Source organism: Hyaena hyaena, unplaced genomic scaffold (assembly GCF_003009895.1).
Source record: "Hyaena hyaena isolate Hyena2069 unplaced genomic scaffold, ASM300989v1 scaffold_383, whole genome shotgun sequence".
Taxonomy (NCBI): Eukaryota; Metazoa; Chordata; class Mammalia; order Carnivora; family Hyaenidae; genus Hyaena; species Hyaena hyaena.
In genome coordinates, this window is record NW_024081014.1 from 30,078 (window position 1) to 56,697 (window position 26,620).

At 39.3% G+C, this 26,620-nt stretch overlaps 1 pseudogene; it reads left to right on the top strand.

Moving 5' to 3' along the window:
• The first annotated feature begins 9,398 nt into the window (after positions 1 to 9,398).
• The window catches only part of LOC120244341, a 34,991-nt pseudogene continuing 17,769 nt past the window's right edge, over positions 9,399 to 26,620 (top strand).

Below are 26,620 nucleotides of genomic sequence, written 5' to 3' on the forward strand. Positions count from 1 at the left end.
TTCGCTATTTGTCCTAACTATATTAAAGTAAGAGCGTTTTTTTCTTTGGATGTTTGGCTTCACAGCTATTACTGAATCTGTCAACCTCAGTTTTCATATCTGTAAAATGAAGATAATCACTATTCTAATTCTGCAGTGTTGTGGTGAGGATAACATGAAACAGTGTATGTGAAAGTGCTCGTAATTAGTGTCACACCACTCTAAGTTCTGATGATGACAACGATGAGGATTCTTATTTTCCACTGTACAGTGTACATAGATATCAAGCTTAGTCTTAATCCCAAATTTGGTCAATGTCTCATCTTTATCATCATTAAAATTGAAAGCACATGTCTTTCTGGGTTTGCTGTGATTTCTTAAATGCACACATTTTGTGTATGATCACTTAATGAGTTAAATATTTAACTGTCCATACTATCAGTCTACCCCATTTTTCCACCCTGTCTGAAAGAACATCAGAGAAGTGTTTGTCAAGATCCTTGCTGAAGCCCAGGTAAATGATTTTTGCAGCTTCCTCTTGTAAGCCCATCCAAAAGGAAATGAGCTTAGTCCGGCATGACTTGCTCTTAATGAACCCATGCTGGTTCTTCGTGATTAGTAAGTCCCTTTCCAAGGGCTCAGAAATCATCTTCTTAATAATCCATTCTAGAAGTTTGCTGGGGATCGACGTCAAACTCACCAGGCTAGCATTTGTAGATTCCCCTTGCTTTGTAGGGGAAAAAAAACATTTTTTTATTTAGTCTTTTGGCACCTCTCTCCTTATCCACAAGTCTTTGGAGACTACCAACAGAGATATCCAAGCTTATAAGACAGACCAAAAAGTAACCATGATAAGTCTTAAGCTGTCTTTCACTTTTCCTAATTTTTTTGAAGTGAGAGAATTCATCTTGGTTAGACTGATGTAGACATGCCCTCTGCAACTGAGGTTGCAGAGCCATATTTTAGAAAACCCAGAATGTCAATGGCAGGTTGGTTAACAATGCAAAAGCATCCTTTCCAGTGGATGTTTTATAAGAGCTCACACTTCTAGAGCAGTGCTTCTTAAACTTTAATGGGCACATGAATCACCAGTGGATCCTGTTAAAATGCAGATTTTGATTCAGTAGATCTGGGTCAGAGTTTGAGTTTAGGCATTTCTCATAAACTCACAGGTGATGTCCATGCTGTGGGTACACACACTATTCTTTGCATGGCAACGCTCTAGATTAATCATTCTAGATCTTGGCTACACAATAGAATCACCTTAATAGCTTTCAAAAACCTCCATGATGGGGGCGCTTGGATGGCTCAGTCATTGAGTGTTCGACTTTGGCTCAGGTCATGATCTCATGGTCTGACTTCAGCTCAGGTCATGATCTTGTGGTCCATGAGTTCGAGCCCCACGTTGGGCTCTGTGCTGACAGCTCGGAGCCTGGAGTTTGCTTTGGATTCTGTGTTCTCCTTATCTGTCTGCACATTCCCCCAGTCAAAAATAAAATAAACATTAAAAAATTAAAAACCAAACATATGAACATAAGGAGGAAAGGGAAGCAAAAATAATATAAAGACAGGGAGGAGGACAAAACATAAGAGTCTCTTAAATATGGAGAAAAAACAGAGGGTTGTTGGAGGGGCTGTGAGGGGGAGATGGGCTAAGTGGGTAAGGGACGTTAAGAAATTTACTCCTGAAATCATTGTTGCACTATATGCTAACTAACTTGGATGTAAATTTTAAAAATAAATTAAATACAAAAATGAAAAGCCTCCATGACCAAAATGCTCCCCACATTAACTCAAGCAGTGTTCCTGGGGCTGGGACTTAGGAACGGATATTCTTGAAGCCCCTTGGGTTATCCCAATGCACAGCCAAGGTTGAGAACACTCTTCTAAAACTTGTATCTTTTGGTCAATACTCTTCAGAAGGACTCAAATTTTATCCCCTGATTTGTGCAACTGCCGGACCTACCAATTATAAGCCCATGCATAAAGACACTCCTTTTTAGTAAAATGTTGTTAACCAAGAATATTGGAAGCATTGTAAGACACTGTATTTCATTTTTGGTAATTTTAGGGTTACTTTTGCTTTCCTATTGCTGCCTACTACCATAATTAAGAGGTCAGTAGGGTGACGTGGGAGGAAGGTTAGGTTAGAAATAGTTTTGTAGCAATAAAAACTTACTTTCTCCCAGTGAGTTGTTTTATATAACACCACCATTTATACGACAATTTAGAAAGTACTATAAAATGGCCAGGTTGTGGTTTGGCTTGGATCTCCATAGAGAACTCCAGTTATAGTAAACATCTCTCTTTTGATTGGAGTGAGTACACACATAAAACACAGAATCTGCTTTATTAATAAACAAACTCTGTCTTTATTGATAGTGGGTCAACGACACTGGAGGCAGGCTAGCCTAGAAAACTAAAAAGAATTTGAGACAAATTATGCTAAACCTAAGACTCAAAGGCAAGTCATTCAAAGGTATAGTCTCTTCCATGAAGATTCCTAAACATAAAGGTTAAGGATCAACACTATGAAAGAAGAAAAATATAACAGAGAGCAGGCTTTGGAATTTTACAGATCTGGGCATTTCTTGGTTGAGCAATGCTGATGTAAATCCTCTCCCTGGCAGCCAAGTGCAGGGAGAAAGCATATCGGTCTGCGGGTGGGGTGTGTGAAGGGCAATGGCTTTGCTGGCACTCCAGCTAGGGGCATACCAGAGGGAGAACAGCCAAATGAGGCCAGGGTCAAAGGAGAACAAAGAGCAGACCCGATGGTGGCAGGTCTCAAAAAAGTTCTAGGCAGAAGAATCCTCCCTAAGCAGCTATTGTTGCTGGCGCCAGACCTGACAATCGGGAAGACATGGAAAAGGGCCACTCTGAGGCCTGTTAATAAGATCACCATTATTACACTATTGACCATTTTAGAACATTCAGAGAGTCAACTTTGTCAAATTCCTCTTTTTATGCCCTGGGCATACATTAGAGAATCTGAAAAGGAAAGGCCTGATTGGAGAGAACTTATGGCTCCTGCGAAGAAGGAAGGGCCCTGTCAGAAGCTTTTCCAGTCATTTACCTCCTCCCCAAGAACCTCCTGAGGACAAAGAAGAGATGGGAGTGCATTTACCGACCCCTCCTTCAGAACTGAGCTTGTCCCTACTTCTCATCCCCTTCAAACCTCACACACTTCCTCCAGCATTTCATTCTGAACCTACCATCAGCCTTGTAAGTCTAAGAGAAAAGAAAATCGCTCCCTTGTAGCACATCTTGGTTCCATATGCTACTCAGCATGGTGGCATCAGTGGTTCAAGGATCACCATTCTGAAAGAAACGACTGTAGCCTGAGAGGTTTGTTGATACAAACTCCTGGGGATACTTTGTAGCCTGTCAACAGCTCACCACTCACCTTTTTTTCTGCCATGGGCCGTAGGCATTGTTCTTCTCTCTCTATTAGACTGTACCCACTCATCCTCCCAAGGCTAGCGCACAATGATACCTTTATTTCTCCTTGTCTGGCCAAAAGCAAGCCACGAACCCTTCCGAGGTGGCAGAGTACACAAACAGTTCATTTTATTATGTGGTGAAGGATATGAGCTTTGGAGTGAGGTAGCGAGCCCAGGGTTTCATCCCCCATTACCACTTACCAGCTGCACACCCTTGCATGCCCACTAGAACTCTCAGAACCTCAGTCTCTCCTTATGTCAAATAAAAATGAATAGTACTAGTATTCAGTTCTAAGGGCTGTTATGAGGATTAGATATGATGTACATCAACTGCCTAGCATGCAGTAGGGAAATGGTCAATAAATAGTAGCTTTAATTAGTTTTTCTACAGTCTTTTCTCTTGGCAACTATAAATAAAACAACTAGTGAGGTTTAAAAGATATTAATTGCAAACAAAAGTTGCAGGCTACAAAGTCACAACAATTTAAAAGGAAAATACAAGAGAAAAACCATAAAAATCACAACCTGAGGTAATCAGTGAAATATGAATAGAAATAACCTTGAGCTGTCTCTGCCCCAGGCTTGCTCAGGTTCAAGATTTTTTCTTTTTCTTTAAATTGCAATCTGAGGTAGAGATGAAAGCCCCTGGTCTAGGAGTCAAACAAGCCTGGGATCACACACCCGCACTGTCCCTTACCACATCTGTGACCTTCACCAAGTCTCTTAATTTCACTCAGCCTCGGTGCCCTCATATGCAGGACAAGAATAGTTAGAATGCCCTATTCCTATGGCTGTAGTGCAGATGTGATGGGCTTGTTATAGCAGAAAAGCTCAGGAAAAGGAAGTTGGTCTCATTAGCTTGTGTTCATACCTCCTGGGTCTGTGATTTTCTAGGGCTGTGTTCATGCACCCCATCCATATCTGCGGAATTCTTTCACATTCTCTTTCCTCCTAGGTCCTCGTTTGCTTTCTGGGAAAACTCAAGCTGATGTGTCTCCATGCACCGGTTGAGCTTACTTATTTCAATCACTACAAGGAGGAAAGGAGCAGAGGAAACACACCCCAAAACCTTGTGCTCCTGCCAGGCAGGAAAGGGAGGGGCAGGATGGAAGGCAGAGAGAGGAAATTCTCCCAAGTCAGCGTCTTGGCCCCTCCTCTACACCTGCTCAAATCAAGCTGAGCAGCTCTGGAAAAGAGCACCAGGCAGGGTGTGTCAGCTCTCCTGCCCCCTCCAGTGGTGGGGCCTGGAGAAGTCATGAGGTGGAGCCGGGGAGGCATTCATTTCTAGGATTCATGGAGAAGAACAACTAATAACCTCAGTGACAACCATAATGCCAATGACAACAGTAGCTATAATCCACCAGGAGCTCACAGACAAGAAGGAACGACAGTAACACAAACAACAATAGTAATACTTAGTGGAGTCATGGAGGAAGAGGACTAAAAGTTCTGAGAAGATTCATGGGTAAGAATGGATAATGAGAATTATAATTAATGTGACAAAGATCATGGTAATCCTTAGTGGGCTCATGGAGAAGAGGAAATAATCATGATTATAAAAGCTAACACTTAGCAATTCCTCCCTACACATCGGTGCTAAATGGTTTGTATGTATTATTTTACACAACATTTCAAGGGACTTGCCCCTCAGAAAAATTAAGTACCTTGCCCATGGCCATAGGGCTAATAAGCAGCAAAGCTGGTATGAAAATCCAGGTATGTCTGATTCCAAAACCTGTGCACTTCCCCGCTGTACCACGCATGTAGCGGCAATGGAAGGAAACCAGCTGACCTAGCCAGTTAGGACACCTATTTGCCTTCCTGTTCTCAGCCATGGAAGTCTGCAGGATTCTGAACACGACCAACTGGTTACCGTGGGAGCCACCTTCTCTCCCCTAGCCTCTTATTACCAGTTTTGGACAAGGGGGCTTCAGGAAAAAAAAGAATCCTCTCCCACCTCCAGAAGGGGGGCAGGCTCCCTGCTGAGTAGAACACTCTGGTACCCAGACAACCAGGTGTCTCATCTTCTCATAAATGTGTGAATTGAGGGACATGAGGGAGATTCCTCCTCCCTAATTACTAAATGCTTGAAATTGGACCTTTGGAACATTCTGTACTTTATTAAAATGCAAATACCTGTTTTGATTCATTTACACCACAGTGCGAATCTTTTAGTTAATCATTTCCAAGAAAACTAGTCTCTGAGACTTTAGTCTAATGTTGTTAGCATTACAGGCAAATACAATATTTCCGTCTCCAGCTTCAGTACCCCCCCCATCCTAATACGTCCTACCACACTCCAGCTCAAACCAGTGACTTCAAATACGTTAATGTTTCCTCTACCTGGAATACCCCTACATCTCTTTTACCTAATTCTTAGTTGCCACTCAAAATTTAGTACAGATGCCAACCTCCTTGCATTAAGCCTCTCCCCTGTAACCCACACACCACCACACACATAGCTGTACTGTCTGGCTTAGGGGACTATTCCTTGTGCCATTAAAGCAGCCTCTGTTTTTATCTGACTTTCTATCCATGTATATCATTATACATGTATATGTAATATTTGTTATGGCATGTATTATCACCTATAAGTTCCATGTTAAACAGTATGTATTTAATCAGAATAATAGTGGTAACGATAATAAGTGCACATAGCTAAAATGCACAAACAGTGCAGAAGATTATGAAGTGAAAAACAGAATATTTCCAAATCCCTCTCACCACAGTATTAACCTCCAGAGGTAATCTTTGTTAACAGTTTTTCATGTATTTTTCCAGAAATGTTGGATGCATATACAAGAATATCTGTATATGCTTTGTTTTCACACAGGAAGGAGCATACTGCTTTGCAACTTTCTTTGCTCACTCTGTATATCTTGGGGGAACTTCCCATATCGTAATATATATTTGCTCTAACCTGTTATAAAATATTCAAAAGACGGATGTATCATGATCCCATACCTATCCAAGAGTCTGTCCCTTTTTGTCATTCGTTTGGTTTGTGGCTGCTGCTCTTGCTTGGGTTTTGTGTGCTGTTAGAAACAGTGTTGTTGTAATGAACACCTTGCAAATGCATATTTGCTTGTTTATATGCATATGCTCTTTAGGATAAATTCTTCCAAGTGGAACTGCTGGGTTGAAGGGTATGCCTTTTTACAAGCTTGATAAATATGTCCAATTGCCTTCCAAGAGTGTATCACCGAGTTATACTCCAACTGATTGCAAATGGGAGTTACTGTATCCCCACATCCTCAAAAGCATTTGGTTTTTATCACATTTCAAGTTCGGTAGAGGAAATATCTCATATTTTTATTTATCTTTAATCATCAGCACATGAGTCTAAGTTTTATATTCATTGGACATTTATATTTCTTTAGTTGTTAAAAATTTTTATCCACCTTTGTATGGGGTCATTTTCCTTCATCACTGTAAAGGCTTTTGGTACATTTAATTTTAATTATCATTTAAAAATTTTAAAAAGGACTTGAAAAAATCTTTGTTATATGTGCCAGCTATTTTTTCTTAGTTTGTCATTTGCCTTTTGACTTGCTTACTTATTTACTATTACAGTATATAAATGATAATATTTATGTGGTTATATGTATTAACCTTTTCCATTGTAGTATCTGTTTTTTGTAGCATGCTTAGTTAGAAATGTCTCTTTCACTGCAAGATTATAAAAACAATCATCAATGCTTTCACCTAATACCTTATGGTTTTTCTGTTTTTAAATATTTAAGTTGAGTGACCTGGAATTTATTTTGGTGTAAGGGGTCTGGTACGGATTCTGATATTTTATCTGAATGGCCAGCCAATTGTGCAATCGCTTTGTATTTTTAAATATTTACTTGTCTCTTCCACTAGAATCTGAGCTCTTCCAAGAAAAGAGCCCTACTTTACTAATTGTTGTAACTCAACATCTAACATTGTGCCTGGAACATAAATTGCATTTACTCAGTACATGTTAAATGAATGCCAGATATGGTTTCAGTTTCCTCTGTTGGTGAACAAAGCTTCCAGAAAGAAAATTAGTAGCCTATGTGTGCCACATTTTGTTAACTCTACCACTAACCCAGTGGGAGTCTCTTCTCTATCTGCTACTGCTTGGTATCTATAACCTCTTACTCAAGCTAGATGATTTAAAAGGCTAGCTAGACATGACCAGAGCCTAATTAAATATTGCAGGTGCACGGTAAAAAGAAACATAAGAAAGCTCCATCTGGCCAAGAAGCCCCCTACTCCCTAATTACTACTGCCCGAAATTCTATCTTTAGGACTTGATGTCCTTTATTAAAATGCAAATATCTTGTTGAGCTAGGTTTCTTTATTCATTCACACTGCAGTGTGATTTTTGTTGTCTAATTCAATGCAAAACAAAAGTCTATGACAAAAAGTTTTTAGGGGAAGGCTGCAAAGAAGTAAAGGGCAAGAGAGAGATCACTGAGGAATGCAGAAACAAGGGAGTGCATGGAGGAAAGCACTTAATTCTAACATTCTACCATGGCACTTTAATGTACCAAGCTGCTTAATCACAGAATACATCTTCCTACATCCCCTTCTCTGAACTTCAGCAATCTAGACTCTCTAGACTTATTGGACATATTTGTAGGGAATTATTTAGATTAGAAAAGATTACATCAGTCTGCTAAAGGCTAATTTCTTTGGAGTGTTTTTGAGAATTTTATCTTGAAAGATCATATGAATATTATATTTTCATTAAAAAAAACCCTAATAGCTGATTCCAGTACCCAAAGTGCCTTCTCATCTTCTGTTGACGCCAGACCTAACATCTACCTGATTAAAAGTACTTTGGGGAAGGAAATGGCAAAAGCATAAGGTCAAGATGTACCTCCACAATCTTCTGATTTGGGGGTTTTAAATGCATATTGTTAAACCCTCTCTTCCCCATTTCGTCTGGGTGAAAAGAAACCCCAATTTTAAGGAGTTTAAACTGGTATGACTTGCAAGCCCGCTCGGCACCTGGACCTATACTTTTGGGGTTGGCATCAATGAACAATGGTGGTTAAGAAAGTCATTTTCCTGGTTTATTCGAATCTCTCTCTTTGGACCTAGGTCATTCCTCACATGCCCTGGTCATGTTGGTCTAAGCTACTTCCATCACAAGCTGTTTTTCATTTCCTAGTTTGTATGAAAAACTGACCATAAAAGTCTGTACATGAACCACTTGTTTATTGCTAATTCATCCCTGGAGTTTGAAGGGAATGAAATAACTAATGGACTCTGAAATTAAGCCCTTATTAAAAGTGTAAATTTAGTGGAAAGTGCAGCATTTGAGTTAATACTCATTCATAATCTTAGCATGAATTAGTGTTGGAGTCTTCCCTTAGAAACTCTGAGGATACAGTTTATGAAAGGGTAAAGAGCAGGAAGGGAAACAGGGAAAAAAATTAGACTTTTGGGGAGAGAGTACCACCAGACCTAAAAAGACCCTGAAACAAATAGAATAAACCCAGAGAGAATCTTCTGTTTTCCCCTGATTCACCTGAAATCTGGTCCCAGGACTGAATGCTCTGGAACTTTCCACTAATGTATTAACCCTAGGCTATAATAATAATAATAATAAGAGGTAATATTCACAGTGATGAACCGGAATACTCCAGAAATTGAATTGAATTTAAATAGCATTTATAGTGAAAATAAATATTTTAGAGGCCCCGTAAAATAAATATATGCACGTATATATTAAAAAATAATCACTATGGTGGAGATGCTGATATTAATGGCAACTTATATTTACTGAACACTTACTTTGTGCCAAATACTGTATGCATAATAACTCATTTAAGCCTAATAATAATTTTTAGGAAGGCACTGTTATACTTTCAGTTTTACAGAAGAGGAAATTGAGGCTCAGTGATATTAGTAATTTGCCCAATATCATACAACTAATAAGCAGAATCCCCCTCCACTGGCTGAGAACCAAGACTGAGCCAAGAAGCCCTTTTTTGAACCACCATGCTATTTAACAGCAGGCTGGTGCTGCTGCTGCTGCTGCTGCTGCTGCTTACTCCAGGCCCTGGGACCATGGCAATTTCTCCAGACAGAATTCTGAGTCACAGTTGGCCTTTTTGTATTTTCCTTTCTTTGGTCGAGGCTGACTTCTCTACATATTTTTGAGGCCATTTTCATACCCTACCTTGGCATCTCCCTCCTAAGTTTATCCAATGAAGTGAGGACACAGCTCTTGCATGTCAGGCATTTTCCTAGGTGCTTTCACATTTGCTCTTCTTATTTAATATATCAACCTTTGAGGTAGATATTATCATTCCCATTTGACAGATGGGCAAACTGTGACTAAAATAAGAATATACTTAAGACAAGTGACAGTTTGGATATGGGCCTGTCTGATACCAGAGTTTGAGAGGACTTGTAGGGCATAAATAATTTATACTTCTCCAGAGTTCTCGTCTGTTAAAAGATTGAATGACTAATTAATGTTGGAATGTCTGGTGAAAGGGACAGGCAGATGAGACATATATTTTGGGATGAGAGGCTTCTGTCTTAGGGTCTTCTTCACATCAACAAAAGCAGAAGCTTTCTTCTTAACTCCCCTCTACTCCGACATACATAGCACTGGAAAGGCTGGACTTGTCCCTGGACTGTTCTTTCCTTTGCTAGGATTACCCTGGAAACCATGACAGAAATACAAAGGTCACTCTCTAGCCTAGCCCCCTTGTTTTCTGGATCAGTCTGATTCTTACATAAAGGCAGGAGTCCAACATACATCAGAGAAGTTAGATAGGGGTAGTGGAAGCTTTGCCTAACCCTCTCAGCCTGGGGCAAAACTATCTGGAAAGAATGAATCAATGGGTCCTGAAATAGTCTTGTTGGCTCAAGCCCATTTGGAGCTCAAACCATCCCTCTTTATCCAGTTATGTTAACTACAATAAAATGATGCCCCTTTCTCTGTCTCCCCAATATCGGTGAGTTCTTAAATAAGTTTTTTTATTTCCAATTTCAATAAATTAGGATAAGAATTCATACTTTCTAGCACAAACAATTATATTTACCCAGTCACTTAATGAAAAATGCATCATTGAAGCCTTGTAGTACTTAAGCACATGGAGTACGATAGATTAATTTTGTTAAGTTGTTGTGCCTTTAGGATACCAAGCACTCACCTTCAGTTTTATTAGATGAGAACCCATCCAGCGTGTATGTTAATTTTATACTGAATCTAAAATTTTCATCTGCAAATTACCTCTCCTTTTGCTTTACTGAAGCCACTTTGACATTGCAAAATACTCTTTATCTGACTCCACCAAACTTCCTGACCTGATTCCATTAAAAGTTCTTACCTCAACATACTTCACACACTGGATTCATGTCTTATCTCTCAGATATGTGAAAAGAGTTGAATTTTTAAGAAGTGGATGTGTACAAATGTGAATTTTGAAACTTCTCTTTTTATTTGTTTTAAATGGAAGCTCTAAATGGTAGGTGTCTCAAGTCAATGTTCTATGAGTACAATCAGCCAACAAACCTGTCTACGAATTTGGTACATTCTGCACTGTATCTGGACTCAGCAAATTTTAAAAGTGAGTGATCATTTTCTTTAGTCTATTAGAATTATCCCCTTTGATCCCAAGAGATTCTTCAGAAAACCATCATCTTATGGGTTATTCAACTTTGCTCACTATTTCAAAGTTTGCATGAAGCACCTCCTAGAAAACTGTTTCCGTATTGGAGGTGAGATGTAGTTGAGAGGAAGGAAAACATGCCTATAGTCAGTCTATTCCTGTAGAACGTGACTAAAGGTAGCCTGGGATCACATGTCAAGTTTTCCCTCAAGCCCTAAATACTCATAAATGGCAGAATAAAATATATCTGAAGTTAATATCTCTCCAACATAAATTAAAAATAAGAAGTATAATTTTCCTAACATAAATTTTGAGGAATCCTTTTCAGTCTTAAAGTGGAGAGAATAAGACTAATGGAGAAAGGTAAGGCCTTAAAAAAGGTACACTGTAGAGGACAGCGGAGTAAGATCGGTATGACTCCAGATGATTTCCAAACCAAGAGAAACAGGTAGTATATGAAAGCCATAGGAAAATCATTATTTGTTAGAGTACTCCATATTGAGCAGCTAAGTGGCTTAATTCCTGAATTCTTCTCTGTCCAACTGTGTCAAGTAATGGGTGGTATAGGTGTTTGTCCCAGGCTAGAATAATTATTGTGGATGCTTGGTCTGGAGAAGCAAGATAGGGATCCAATTGGTTGGCCACACTCAGGAAAAGCAGGAAAAGCCCATGACCAGAAGGTGAGTTACTTACACATTCCACTCAGAAGCATGCCCTGTTCTCTCTTAAGCTCTTATTAAGTGTGCAGGCTGTGAGAAAAACAAATATCACTTGGAGCAAACAGGAGTTCTCAAAACCTAACATGAACACTAACCAAAAATCCACAAACATTTTGTTGAAAATCATGACAGAAAGTCACCAAACTCAGCAATCAGGACGAATGCCCAAGGAAACAGAGTAAATAGGAGTTAAAGAGTAACAAAGAAAACTGAAAGGAAAATTGATCTAACAAACAAAAAAAGTATAAAATTTCTGAGAGTTGAGAAAAGACAAAAAATCTTCAAATAAATTACGCACACCAATTTCAGGGAAAGCTAACTTAAAGAGAAAGATATCCAAACCTAAGACACATCATGCTGACATATCAGGACTCCAAAGAAAGAGAAAAAAAAAATCTGTGAATGTTTCCAAAGCAGTATATAGGCAACCTACACAGAAATAAGAATCAAGCTAACATCAGATTGCTCATAAGCAATATTCAATGTTAAATAATAGTAATGGATTAGCTTCAAATTAATGAGAAAAAATGATTTGGACTTAAAGATGTTATGGTCAGAAAAACCAGCATTTAAACTGGAGGGCTGGGGTCTGGGCAAAATGAAGATATTTTTCATTGAGTATGCAAAGATTCAGATATTTCAGCACCTGCAATTTATCTCTGAATGAATTACCAAGGATGTACTCTAGCAAAATGAAAAATGAACCAAAGGAAATGATGTGCAGTAATAGAAACAATGAGTTCAAAAAGTCAGTAAAAATGGTCATAAAGTCTAAGTAACCACTGACTTAAAAAAATAACAAAATGGAACTAAATCCCAGATGATTTCTACATGGAAAATTCTGAGGTTTAGGAGAAAAGAGAAAAGGGAGGTAAAATACTGCTATGGTTGTTGTCTTTTTCAAGATCAAGATATAGATAATTATACATTCTAGAAATGTATGGAAAATAGATGTTTAAATTTAAGAAATTAAAGATAACAGCTAGAATATGAGATATAATATAAAACTTCCCCCAAACTACTAGAGAACAAAAAATAAAACACAGAAAATGCTATCTTCCAAAAAGTTGCTGGAAAAGAAAAAATAAAACAAGAAATCATGAAAATCAGAAAAGAAACACGACACCAAGGATCATCATAAATATCAGTAACTATATTAACTTCCTTAGCTAAATTTTGTTAAAAGACAGATAATCTTAGGTTGGACAAATAAACAAAACCTAGCCATATCCAGTTTAAAAGAGACACATTTTGAACAAAATGACACTTGAAACTTGAGAGTAAATTGAGAAAGATACATGAAGAAAATACTAACAAAACTAAAGTCAGTGTGACAATAGTAATACCAAGCAAAATAAAACATAGACAAAAATTAAAAGGGACCAAAGGAATATTTCATATTGGTATAATCTACCAAGGGGGTATACCAATTATTAGACTACAGTACCAATTATTAGATTGGCTATACCAATTATTAGATTAGTCATAAAAAGCATAACTTTGAAATAAATGAAATAAATATGGATAAGAAAACAAGAAACTGGAAATCCACAACATTAATGGGAAACTTTTACACAACTTCTCTCTCAGAAATTCTGCAACGGATCAAGTAGAAACATGAATACAAAGGAAAAGAATTTGTAGAACCCATGAGTCTGATACAGCAGAAACTTACACACATGTATCCAATCAGCAGAGAATTTGCATTCCTTAAACATACATAAGACATGCACAAAATGTGACTGTGTATGATAACAAAATCTCAACAAATTAAGAAGGCAGAGAACATTAAGGCTATATTCTCTGAAAACATACCAATACAATTGGAAATTCGTAACACTGGTGAGCAAAAAGGAGTTTTGAGAATTTCTCCATAAAATCTTTTTAAAAATCTTCTATAAGAGTCTCTCATGGTTTGCCTCCCTCCCTCTTCTCCCCTATTTCCCCCTTGTTCTCCCCCATGGTCCTCCGTTAAATTCCTCCTAATCCTCCTATATGTCTAAATATATGGTAACTGTCCTTCTCTTGAATGTTGAGAACAAACTGAGGACTGATGGGTATGGGGGGAGGGGAGGGTAAGGGGGGGTGATAGGCATGGAGGGGGGCACTTGTGGGGATGAGCACTGGGTGTTATATGGAAACCAACTTGACAATAAACTATTTGTAAAAAAAAGAAGAAAAAATATACATATATAAATTACAATCGCAAACTATTTACAAATAAACAAGAGTAAAAGCACCATAAGGCAAAACCTATGGAACATGGCCAAAATGGCACTGAAAAGAAACATCTTGGTTTAAATAAATGTATTAGGAAATTCAAGGTGTTAGGGAAAGAACAAGAGGGTTAATTCAGGGAAAATAAAAGCAAATATAAATATAAAAGCATAGTTTAAAGAAATTTTGGGGGCGCCTAGGGCGCTCAGCCGGTTAAGCGTCTGACTTCAGCTCAGGTCATGATCTCACAGTTCGTGGGTTGGAGCCCCATGTCCGGCTCTGTGCTGACAGCTAGCTCAGAGCCTGGAGCCTGTTTCAGATTCTGTGTCTCCCTCTCTCTTTCTGACCCTCCCCTGCTTACGCTGTCTGTCTCTCTCAGAAATGAATAAAACATAAAAAAAAAAATTAAAAATAAAGAAATTTTGATAAGAACAGAAACAAACAAACAATAGGGTAATGTGGACCCATAAAACCTAAAACATTTTACTTGAAAAGGCTACTAAAATACATAAACCTTTGGAGAAATGTGAGAAAGAAAACAGATGGGTGGTATAAATAAACAATGTTTGAAACAATACCTGTAATAAATACATATGTGGAGGATATTTAATGTTGTAGTAAAGTAGTTACATATAATTTTATGACAGTAAAATTTTGAAAATCAATACTTAGTGAAATATTTTCTAGGAAAACATGTATTGCTAAAATTGACACAAGAAAATGTAGAAAACCTGAATAGGCCAATAATCTAGAAAAGAATCATAGATCTATCCTGTCAAAAAGGAATGGGGCCCAAAAGTTTACAAAGACAAGTTCTATGAACTCCTCAAGGGACAAGTCACTGTCATGCACTATAAAATGTTCTGAAGCATAGAGAAAAAAAAAAGAGATATTCTCCATTAATTTTGCAAGTCTAGCATAACTTCCATGTCAAAAATTGGTCAAAGACAGGAGAAGACAGAAAACCATGAGGCCAATCTTGCTTATGAGCCTAGATGCAGAATATTAAACAAGATTATGAGCATTTCAAATCTAGGAATGTGTTCAAAGACAAGTACAGCATGAGTCATGACCAGTAAGACTTTTCCCATGAAATGGATATGGTTTAATATTAGGTAATTTATTAATGCAATTCACTGCATTAACAGATTGAAATATAAAAATTATGATCACCTCACTAGATGCCCCAAATTATTTCATGAAACTAGCTGTTCCCAACATGATATACAGCATTGTAGCTGATCATATTTTAGTACTCATAAAACGTTACTGTTTTTATTCAGCACACTGAGCTTACAGTTATAACACATATTTCTAAGTTCTGCTCTTACATGTTGATTACACCTCATTGACTGAATGTGGTCCGTTGGGTTAATTCATTTTAAGACTCTACTCTTTTCACTTCTCTTTCTCCAGTGTTCTGCTTTTGTCGATTTGGAGTTTAGTTTCTATCTTATAGTTTATTTGATCTCTCTACTAAAATTTTATTAGCATTTCTTACATGGTTCCTCAGAGTTCTTATATATAATTCACCCATGTTTACACTCTTTAAATTTTTTAAAATTTTGATTAACACCTAAATGCATAAGATAATGAATAAGTAGAGTCATGCTAAAAAAAAAAAAAAAAAACCACTTTTTAAAAACAGTCCCTATCAGTGGCAATAGAACCACTGACTGATTAGAATAAATGAAATTAAAACTCATTGATAAAGTTGCAGTGAAACTGCTAGCATGCGTATAAATTGGTTTCGAGACCAATTTGACAGTGTTTAATAAAACTGAAAGATTCAGACCCAGCAATTCCACATCAGAGAAATATACCCTAAGGATACAGTTGCACATATGTACAAAGAGATGTCTAAGGCTGTTCACTGCAAAGTTGTAACTGTGATCATTTGCAAAGAGCCTATATATTTATTGGAGGAAAAAATAGCTAAGCCAATGATAGTATATGCATAGTATGCAGTAGTTATTAAAAATGAGACATATTTATAGGTACTGACATGAAAATATTCCCAAGACATGCTGTTGACTGAAAAAATCCATTTGTAGAATAAAACATACAGTTTGAGACCATTTATTTTATTTTTTTTTAATGTTTTTATTTATTTCTAGGAGAGAGAGAGAGAGACAGCGTGAGCAGGGGAGGGTCAGAGAGAGAGGGAGACACAGACTCTGAAACAGGCTCCAGGCTCTGAGCTGGCAGTCAGCACAGAGCCCGACGCGGGGCTCAAACCCACAAACCGAGAGATCATGACCCAAGCGAAAGTCGGACGCTCAACCGACTAAGCCACCCAGGCGCCCCTAGACCATTTATTTTAAAACTAACCCCCCACAAAATGATATATATATATATATATATATATATATATATATATATATCTACAGATATGCAACAATTGTTTGGAAGATTGCACTACAAATACAATTTCTATCTTGGAAGAAATATGAAGTAGAGGGCTGAAGGGGGACTTTGGTATTGTTTAACATTTCTAAAACCAAAAAAGACCCACATATTACTTGTAAAATTTTAAAAATACATTAAAAAAATAAACACAAAAAAGTGGCAAGGAGGGAAGTCAGGGGCTTTACTGCAACTCCAACATTTTATAAGTGAGAAAACTGATGTCTAAAGAAACTGAGTCACTATCTCAAGGTCACGCAGTTCATTAGTAGCTGAACGAGAATCCACACCCCTAGTCTCCCAGGCCAGAGAGCATCAAATAGGTAGTCATCTTCATTATTACTTAGAATCCCACTTGTTCCACCAACAATAGAAGTTATTTTGTGATGTTACCAAGATTGTCATTTTGGGATTATTAGACCAGTACCTTTTTTGTAAATGCTATATAGGCCAAACAGAACCTTTTGGCCCCTGTGGAATGCAACACAACAAAACATCATTTTCTCCTACCACCTATTAACCGTAAGACAAATTACCTTGGTAATCTCAATACTGGATATTTTTTCTGTGATGTGCAAAGGAAAAGTAACTCACAATAGACCTCATCTGAGGCTCATGGTGCTGAATGATTACTTTTATTAAATATGTTACTATACAGGCTTTACTGTTTGATCTATCTGCAAAGGCCTCTGTAAAATTCTGAAAATATTTTCATTTATACTTTCTGAAAACCTCTTTAGATCCTGAAACTTGATTTTTAATAATTGAAGTACAAAAGATACATTCTTTGGATAAATATTCTGGACTCTCCACAACATGGCTCTGGACAACCATTACAGGAATTCTTCCCTCTACTACCCTATAAGAATTCTTGCCTCTAGCCACAGTAGACTGGGGTATTTACTGCCCATGGGGCACTCGTTGGCCATTCTTACCCCTAGAACATTGTTCATACTTGTATCTCCCTTCAGTTTGGAACAGTCAATCGCATCCATCTACCCACTCCCATGGAAAGGCAGTGCAGTATAGTGGTCAAAAGCATATGCTCTGGATCAAGAATGAAGTTCATATCTTAAGAAATTTATTTAATGTATCTGAATTTTAGTTTCTTAATTTTTTTAAATGGCAATAATAAGGGTGCCTGTCTGACTCAGTTGGTAGAGCATGTGACTCTTGATGTCAGGGTTGTAAGTCTGAGCCCCATATGGGGCAAAGAGATTATTTAATAAGTGGCAATAAAGATAACCTACCTCATATGCATGCTCCCTTAGCACAGTTATGTGGATGTATAACTCTCTTAGCACAGTGTCTATACCACAGTATTCCATTATTATCATTATCCATCTTTCAGCAATACCCTAAAACCCTTTTATCTTCAAATATATGCAAGAACACATGTGGTCACATGCATATGTGAACTGACATATAAGCTTACCTGCCACAGAACACATGCATGAGGAGAGACTGACTCTCATCCTGACAACCAATCAGAATCAGGTCAATTGTCCAACAACGTCATAATATCTTCCTCATCTTCACACCTCAAATAAGATGGAGGCACACTTTCAGTTCTCCACTCTACTCTGCATGGATCAGAAGTATTCAATGGCTTACTGCAAAGAAATACGAGTAGAGTTGAGCCAAAAGTACTTTGGAAGGGGAGAGAATTACAGATGTGACCCCAAGCAACTGTGCCAGAGTTGAAACTTGATAGGGAAGAGAAAGAGCCACGTCTACCCCAAAATGTTTCGCCATGAGTCAGATTTACTGGTTTCTTAAAATTTTCCATTGGAATTTAAAGTCTAAAAGACCTGGAATTTGGAGCCTTGTGCACAAGTTTCCAAAAAATACACTGATTGTGGGCAATCATAACTTGAAAAGAAAGATTTTCTCCAAATTAAGTGACTGGTCTTTATTAAAATGCAAAATCTTATGGAAGGTACAGCATTAAGTTCTTTTTATCCATTCACACCACAGTGTAAATTTCTGTATCAGGTTTGTTCCAGAAAAACAACCAGAGAAAACAAGCTTTCAAAGAAGATTAGAGGGCAAAAAGGTCACTGCTGTGCACATGGGCACCCATGCCTAGGGAGAAGGACAGGAAAAGGGTTGTGTAGAAGACAGCACTTCAAGATCATGTTCTAATGCAGGGACATTTATTTATAAAGCAAGTAAATAAAAAAAAATGCATCCCACTTACTTCTTTATGAACCTAGGCAACCCAAGTTCTCTAGACTAATTGGATATGTTTGTATGGAATGATTTTTCTTTGAGGGGATTGCATCGATCAGTTGTGGGCTAATTTCCTGGTATATTTCCAAGAACTTCAATGGGAAAAAGCATTTGGGCATTCTATTTTTCTATTTTCTTTAAAGACACTGATTGATGATTCATATGATGAACATACCCTCTCCACCCCACAAAAAAAAATAACCGTATTTTAAAAATAAAGTATAGACTTTGAGTATCTGCTACTCATAGGAACCTGAAGGAAGGGGGTTGGGTAGCTGTGAGCCAGGAAAGGTTGTTCCCTACAAAGATAAATCCTCCCAACTGACCTCATCTCCTCACTCTTGTCAAAGTCCCCATTCTACAAATCAGTCCACAGTTTTACCATTGTTTGTATCTTATCACACTGCTATTATTTACTGAAGTCTCTAATCTTCCAGAAAACCACAAGCTACCAAAAAGCAGAGACTATTAATTCATCATCAATGGATCCTCCACTCTTTGCAACGTGTCTTGTGCCTAAGAGATACTCAATGGAGTTAAATGCATGAATGTACAAATGAAGGGACAAATGACTGAAAAAAATCAAGAAGCCAATTGGTGAGAACTCCTGACTCACATCATCTAAAGCCCATGGTGGGAACAGGATATTCTCCTCTGCGAGGATGACAATGTATTACTTGCCATCACCCTGAGTGAAAACAGATTAGAACTTCAAGATCAGGTACCACTGCAAGGCCAAACAGTCAAACAGAATGAGTCTTCAAAAATCCCCCTTCTGTGGTCTGGCAGTTGTCAGGTGCCAACAATAACATGTCCTTGGGGCCCTCGAAGCCCCAAGCTTTTCTAAGGGAGTGAGAGAAGAACCAGATTTAGAGCTAGAAAGCTGGGATGTAAATCCTGATTCTGAATTTACAAACCCTAATCCCTCAGAGAAGTCATTTGAATCTTGAGAGTCTCAGTTTCATCATCTGCAGAATGGGAATGATCATAAAGTCTACTCTGCTGGGCTGTTCTGCAGATACAGTGAGTCAGCATATGTGAAGACACATAGTTGGAATTTAGAAATTGTCACACCCTGTCACCTATCCTTGTTTTCCAGTGAAGCTGGTGGCCTAGTTCAGGCTCCCTTTAAGGTTCTTGAAATTCCAGGGACAGACAAACAGACATTTTATCAAATCTGATGTCACAGATGTCAGCAAAGTCCTTCGGAGCATGTGCAGGAGGAAGAGAGGAAAGAGTAGGAGCAGGGAGTGGAACCACAGAGAAGTAAAAATAACTGAGGAAAGAAAAGCAGACTTTGTAATACCTCATACGAAAAGAGAGAGGATGAAAGCAGGAGAGACAGGTTGATAGGGCAGAAGTTATAGTTTAAGAATGATCACAGAAAGCTGGAGAAGTCTCCAGAGTAAGAACAGTGCCCTTGGGTTTATACCCCTCTCCCCTGGTGGCTACCGTGAAATAAGACCTTAATTTAATAAAAGGGATCCAGCAGAGAGCTTTAAGCCACACTCACAAAAAGAGATGTTGTGGCCTGCAACACCCCTCTCAGCACAAGCACTGCCACCCCAGATTCTCCCAATCCCCTTCCAGGCCAGAATGGTTGGTTATGAATTCAAGGAGGAGAGAGCAGTTCTGTGGAGAAAAAGGAAGGGGATGATCATGATGGATTCATCAGGCACCCACATCCACCATGGCCCTGAGCAGGCCTGCAGTACTGTCAGGAGAAACCGGCTCCCCTCAGAGGACGTTGGAGTGAAAGCAATAACCATACAAAGGGGTGATTCTCAAGCATCAAGAGACTAGAACAGTAAAATCTTTCTCCAGTTCTCACAGAGCAACTCTGGAGTTACCTCCACATCACCTTACTTCCCGAAGCACTCCAACATGTGCCTAAAAGTCAAAGGTCTCCTCTCCCTTCTCCTTGAAAATCTGTGTTCCTTCACAAACCTTCCCCTTTAGAGACCTCCTTTGGGTATGAGATAGCCAAATGGTTGCCATGGGAACCTGCCCCTCATTTGCCTCTAATCACCTGTTCTGGAGGGATCAGGCTTCAGCTCCCATTTTTATTACATGAGATTACATCAATCAGTTATACTAATTTCCTATAGTGTTTCTGAGAATTTCAACTGGAAATAACTCTTCTGGTTCGTTAAAAAAAAAAGCTAGCTGTTGATTTGCATATTGCATACTGCCATCACCTCTGCCCATCACTGTAAAAACCTCTGTTTTTCATATGCTGGAATCCAGTCAGATACTGATTCTAAAACTTCAACCCTCTAGAGTGGGTTTAATCCATCAGGTGTCAAAGTTGAAACTTTATGTTGTTCAACTTCCAGTGGCTTTTTAAAAATTCTTTAAAATGTTTATTTATTTTTCAGATAGAGTGAGAGACAGAGCATGAGTTGGGGAGGGGCAGATAGAGGGAGACACAGAATCTGAAGCAGCTCCAGGCTCTGAGCACAGAGCCTGACAGGGGGCTCGAACTCACTAACCATGAGCCGATCATGACCTGAGCCGAAGTCAGATGCTTAACTGACTGAGCCACTCAAGCACCCCTCCAGTGGATTTTTAAAATAGAAGCTAGAAAAATAAACATCTTGAATTAGTATTGCAGGTAAACCATCAGCACACAAACTTGTCAATGTCCCACTCACATGGAACAGACCTCAGGTCCCTGTGTGTAACATGACACAGCACTGTATCTGAGTAAAAGTATATTCTCCAGATTCTTGGAATTGGTCTGGAAGAAAGATGGGACACCCATAGCCTTTCTCATTTGGCACCCTCTACTGTGCTCTTCTCCCATGCCTTGAGGAGCTCAAGTTCTTACGACAGTAGAATTGTGAATAGTTTTGTGCCTAGAGAAAGAGTAATATAGAAATTGCAGCTTCCTCTCCTGGAGATGGTTTTCAAATTTCCAGTTCAACTCCCTCCAGTTTCATGATGGAGCCCATAATACCTCTCCCTGCTTCTGTCCACATCCAATGCCTCTGCTCTCCTCACCCCCATCACAGGCCCGAATAATACAAAGCACTCCAGCTGCTGACCCACTGAGGTTCAGAGTCCACTCTGCTCACCCCATCTCCACCTCCCCATACTGCCCCATACAGAGCATTGTGCCTAGCACAAAGCCTTTTGTAGAAGCTTAATACAAACAGACAATAAAGCAGGCACATTTGCATTTTCATTTCGGGGAGAAATTGGGTTAAGGGGAACTTCAATGCCTGAATCTTGGATTGAGAGTAGGAATAGAGTAAAGGGCAGGGTCTTCAGGGAGATGCCAGAATCAGTGGTCCAAGCAGGCTTGACTCTGGAGACTAGGAGAAGCTAACAGGAAGCCAGGGACAGGAGAGGACTTATAAAGACGTGGTGCACTTTGCATTAAGCTGCCTCTTGCTGGTGACTTATTTGTGATTCAGATGAAGTCCACTTCCCCCTCACTGAAAGAGCTAAGCCCCCTCCTCATCTTCTAAGAACATAAGAAAGATGAAAACGGGAGACAGATCCACTGCCTTGGAACTATAGAACACTGTAGGAAAGGAACTCAAAGCTACCCGCAGTGAAGTGAATTTTATTAGTGAGCATTATCTCTCTTGCTTTCAGAAAATAACAAATGACCTTAATAGCCTAAGGCATTGTTACCAACAAAATATATACTACAACTTCCCTATAACATTTTTCATGATAGAACAAAACAAGGCAGGTCCATCATGGATCCCATTAAAGAAGCTTTAGTTACTGAAGTATCAAAAACATCTTGCTGTTAGGTGTTGCAAGGCAAGAAACCTGACGAAATTGTTATTGTGATGCCATTGGTAATAAAAGCATCTAACAAAATGAGGTGTTTTCTTTCCTTTGTAGCAATGACTGTACCCATTGCTAACAGGACATACACTGGCCCAGACCCTCTCATGGTCAATAGCAATGAATCTGCAGAACAAAGGTGAGGATAGATTGAGTCAAGGTCAATATCCTTTCCACATTAAATGCAAGTAAGGGCATATGAGGAATTTGGTGAATCCACAAAGAAAATGCCATGTATCTATATGCTTATTTATTCTGTTTCTCTTAAAAAAGAAACTTAAGAATACAATTGGTCAGTTCTTGGTACAATTAGACAAAAATCTGTTAACCAAGATTAAAAGCACTATGAAAGGAAGAAGATGAAAACAAACAAAATATACTAACCCCCTTCATATTTCCAGAATGCTAAAGCAATCATGCATGCAATCTAGAACTGAGTTTCCTGGCAACCAGGTTGAAAATCAAAATGCTATGTTAACACTTGGATTATGGTAGTACTTTTTATGGCAGTCTTTTCATGGATTTTGCAATATATGACCCATTTGTCTCATGGCCAATTAAAAAGGGTAGTAAGAAAGTATAATTGAACTGGTCTGGGGGGGGCAGTAGTTGGATATAGAAAGTCAAATATTTCCTATACCTCCTCACAGCTGGCTCAGTGTGCTTCTGTAAAGCTCTCAGATCCACAGATCTTCCTATACCTCACATGGACAATTAGGCCTTTTCTTCTGCCTGAGCACTGCCAGTTTCCAGAGCTTCTTGGTCCTTCAAATCAGTGATACTCAACTGAAAGACTCATCTGAGATCTGTTTCCTACATATTTCTCATTCTTCCTAACTCTGGAGGCCAGGCCCAGATCCTAATTTTCTACTCAAGAATTCCCAGCATGGTTTAGCTTAGAATTTGATGGTACCATCATTCTTGCTGGGGAATTCTCTACATTTCATCAGGTGTTCATCTATGGCTGGTCAGTCCTCCTTTTCAGAAGTTGAGGCTTACTCTGTTTCTCCAATTTTGAGCCAGCTCTATGAGCTGTCCTTGGCTCCTTCTTCACCTCTGATACACCCCCTCTCAGCAGACCTAAAATTTCTCATACAGCTGGAGAGTTTATGTCAACCTTCTGGCTAGGGTGTGGAGGAGGGTTATTTCCATATAATGGGTTTCATTACCTTCATTGTCTGACAGCTGAAAGCAGACATGTTCAATAGGAGAAACAAACTTTTGCCTGGCTCTGACTTTGGAGAAAAATTTGTCATGACTTTTATATATATAAGGAGGAGCATTGAGTAATGTAATGTGTGATGTCCTTGAGCAGGAACAAAATATGGGGAGCCAGCTGCAAACTCTACAAAAATCATAAGTTCACAACTCTGCATCTGGTGCTCATAAATCAAACCTCAGTGAGCTTGTGATGCTGTTGCTGACACTCCAAGACCATGAACATTTATTCTATAGCCAGGCACACCCCACACTCTCCTGGCACCCAGTCTTCTCTTGTTCTTCAGAATCTAACTGCCCCGCATCCCTACTATCCAATCTCTTCAATGGCCTTTAGCACAGATCTGCCAGATGTGATTGAAGCTCTTCTTCATGATAAGCACTGGGCAGAGAACCTTGTAGAAAGGGACTTTTGAAGGTCTCCACATCCTAGACAGCAATATTCAGTGCTAAGGAAAAGAAGCTAATTGTTATAAGGAATGATCCTGTAACTTCCGCTTTTTCTGCTTGACAGCCGTCCACAATTCCTCACCTCCCTCAGACTGCTGGATGGAGAAGGCTTCTCTGTCCTGGGGTGGGCCAACATAAGAGTTTTCCTATAGAAGCCTCTTTTTCTCTGCTCTCTATTTATTACCCTGGGCTTCACTTTGTTTTTGCTTCACTTTCCAACAAACAGGAGGTACCTGATTGGCCACAAAGATAGGGAAGAGGAGACTGAATATGGAGAGAGAGAGGGAAAGTAGAGCTCAACTAGAAGGGGTTCTAGCTGCCCCCCTTTGTCTCTGGAGCCAGAGCCTCATCCTTTCCTCCACCTTCTTCTGCCAGGAAAGCACCCAGGCATACAGAAGAACAGTAAGGCAACCATTTTGGAAAAGAGAATGAAAGATGCCTTCACCTTCTACCTCTCTCTGCAGGGGTAGTGTGCAAGTAAGGAGACCTCTCCTCAGAGAGCAGGAGTCACCTGCTCTGTACTTGGCCTTGATTCAAAACAATTCAAGTTCTGCCTCTAACTCCTGAGGTCCCAGTTCATCTACTCTAGATGAAGGACAACCATGTCCTTCTATAAGGGTACAATTGCTTGTCATGGATGCTGTGATCAGTTGGCCCTCCATGATAATTAGCTCCTAATACCTGTAAACTCTGAATGTAACCTTATATAGCAAAGGAGATTTTGCCAGTGTGATTAGATTAACAGTCTTGAGATGGGGAGATTACCTTGGATTATTCAAGTGGGCCCTAAATGTGGTCACAATCCTTGAAAGGGAAAAGCAGAGGTAAATTTGACTACACAGGAGATGAGATATGACACAAACAAAGAGAGATTTGAAGATGCTATGTAGCTGGCTTTGAAGATGGAAGAAGCGGTCATGAGCATCTCTTGGAGCTGGAGAAGATATGGAAACAGATTCCCCTCAGGAGCCTCTGGAAAGAGAGCAGCCCTATTGACACATTGATTTTAGCCCAATTAAACTGATTTCAGATTTCTGGCCTCCAGAACCACAAGACAATACATTTGTATTGCTTTAAGCAGCCAAATTTTGTGGTAATTTGTTATAGCAATAGGAAACTAACACAAGTCCTCTGTTCTGCTTGTGTCAGGAAAATCAGCCCATCCCAATATCCTTCCCATGTCATGGAAGAGGCCCCATAGGATAGAAAAGTCAGGGATCTTCCTGAGAATGTGAGAAAAGTGGCCTCAGGAATGTAGAAAGTGGTTAATGAAGAGGGGGAAAGGAGCTTTGAAGGAGAAGATGATGTCTGAAGAGGGGTCACCTTTCAAGGAGGGGGGTTATTCCCAGGGAAAGGCTGGGATAGATTCACAGGCACATGGATTGAGGAAAGATTTCTCTGCAGTTCTTACTTTCCTGCAAAAAAATGAAGAACCATAAATCAGTGTCACCCAATGAGATTTTGTTTTAGAAACTCAGCTAGAGACGAAGTTGAAACCACAGTTGTACAATGTTAGGCAAGTCGCTTTGCCTCTCTGAGTTTCCATCTCCCTTGTCCCTACAGTATATCAGGATAGTGATTCTTATTTCATAGAATCATTTGAGGGAATCAAATGAAAGAAGGGACAGGATATTACTATGGCTGGCAAGTCATAAACCCTTAATTAAATTAGTGGCCCTCACCTCCTTGTCCCCAGAAAACAACTTTTAAGCAATCTGCTTTCTTGTTACTCCATTTCCTCTTTATTGTTTCTCTTACCTTGGATGCAGGTGAGGCATCTCCATCACCTATACACAGATACTGTGGAACTTGGCATATGGTCCTGGGCTTAGATTTGGGAATATTAGAAGAAGGGAACTGAGAACAGATATCCAGGGCCTCGAACTGGCTGAGAGAACAGGCTATCAAGCACAGCCACAGGTTACCACCATGGCAACTAATTCATATCTTCAACTCGGGGGAGGGAGGTTAAGAGAAGGGACAGAGAGAACAATCAGGCTTTTGCTACATGGTTCTGGTTTGGGAATAAAGGAAGACCTGGCAGAGGGCAGAGCCACTATGCCCAACCTGGTGTCCTCAAAATTTGATTTGCCCTCTGGGTTTTTATCCACTTTGGTTAGTATCTCCTTCCACAATTGCTTTTATTAAAGTAGTGATTCAAGGTCAAGGAGGGGTCTTTTTAGGGAAAAGGTAGTAGGATGTGGGGGATCAGGGTTATACTAGGAGTGTTCTGGCACTCTTGGCATGGTGGAGATACTTGCCACAAATCTCTGAACACCCTCTCTGAGAAAGGAATTCAGACTGTATCCCAGGCAAGTGGATTCCTAAACTAGATGGTTAAAGCCATTAAGTCACCTCAGACATGAAAACATCTTTGAGTATTTAACAAACCTTCTGCAATGAAAAGTTGATTTGTAAGGAAATAGTTTTAGAGGACTGTGTATGCATGCATGTGTACGTGTGTGTGTGTGTGTGTGTTAAATATATGAGAGGGTGGTCTACAGTAAGTGAAAGGATTGAAAAAGAAGGTGAGTGGTTTCTGCCAAAACAA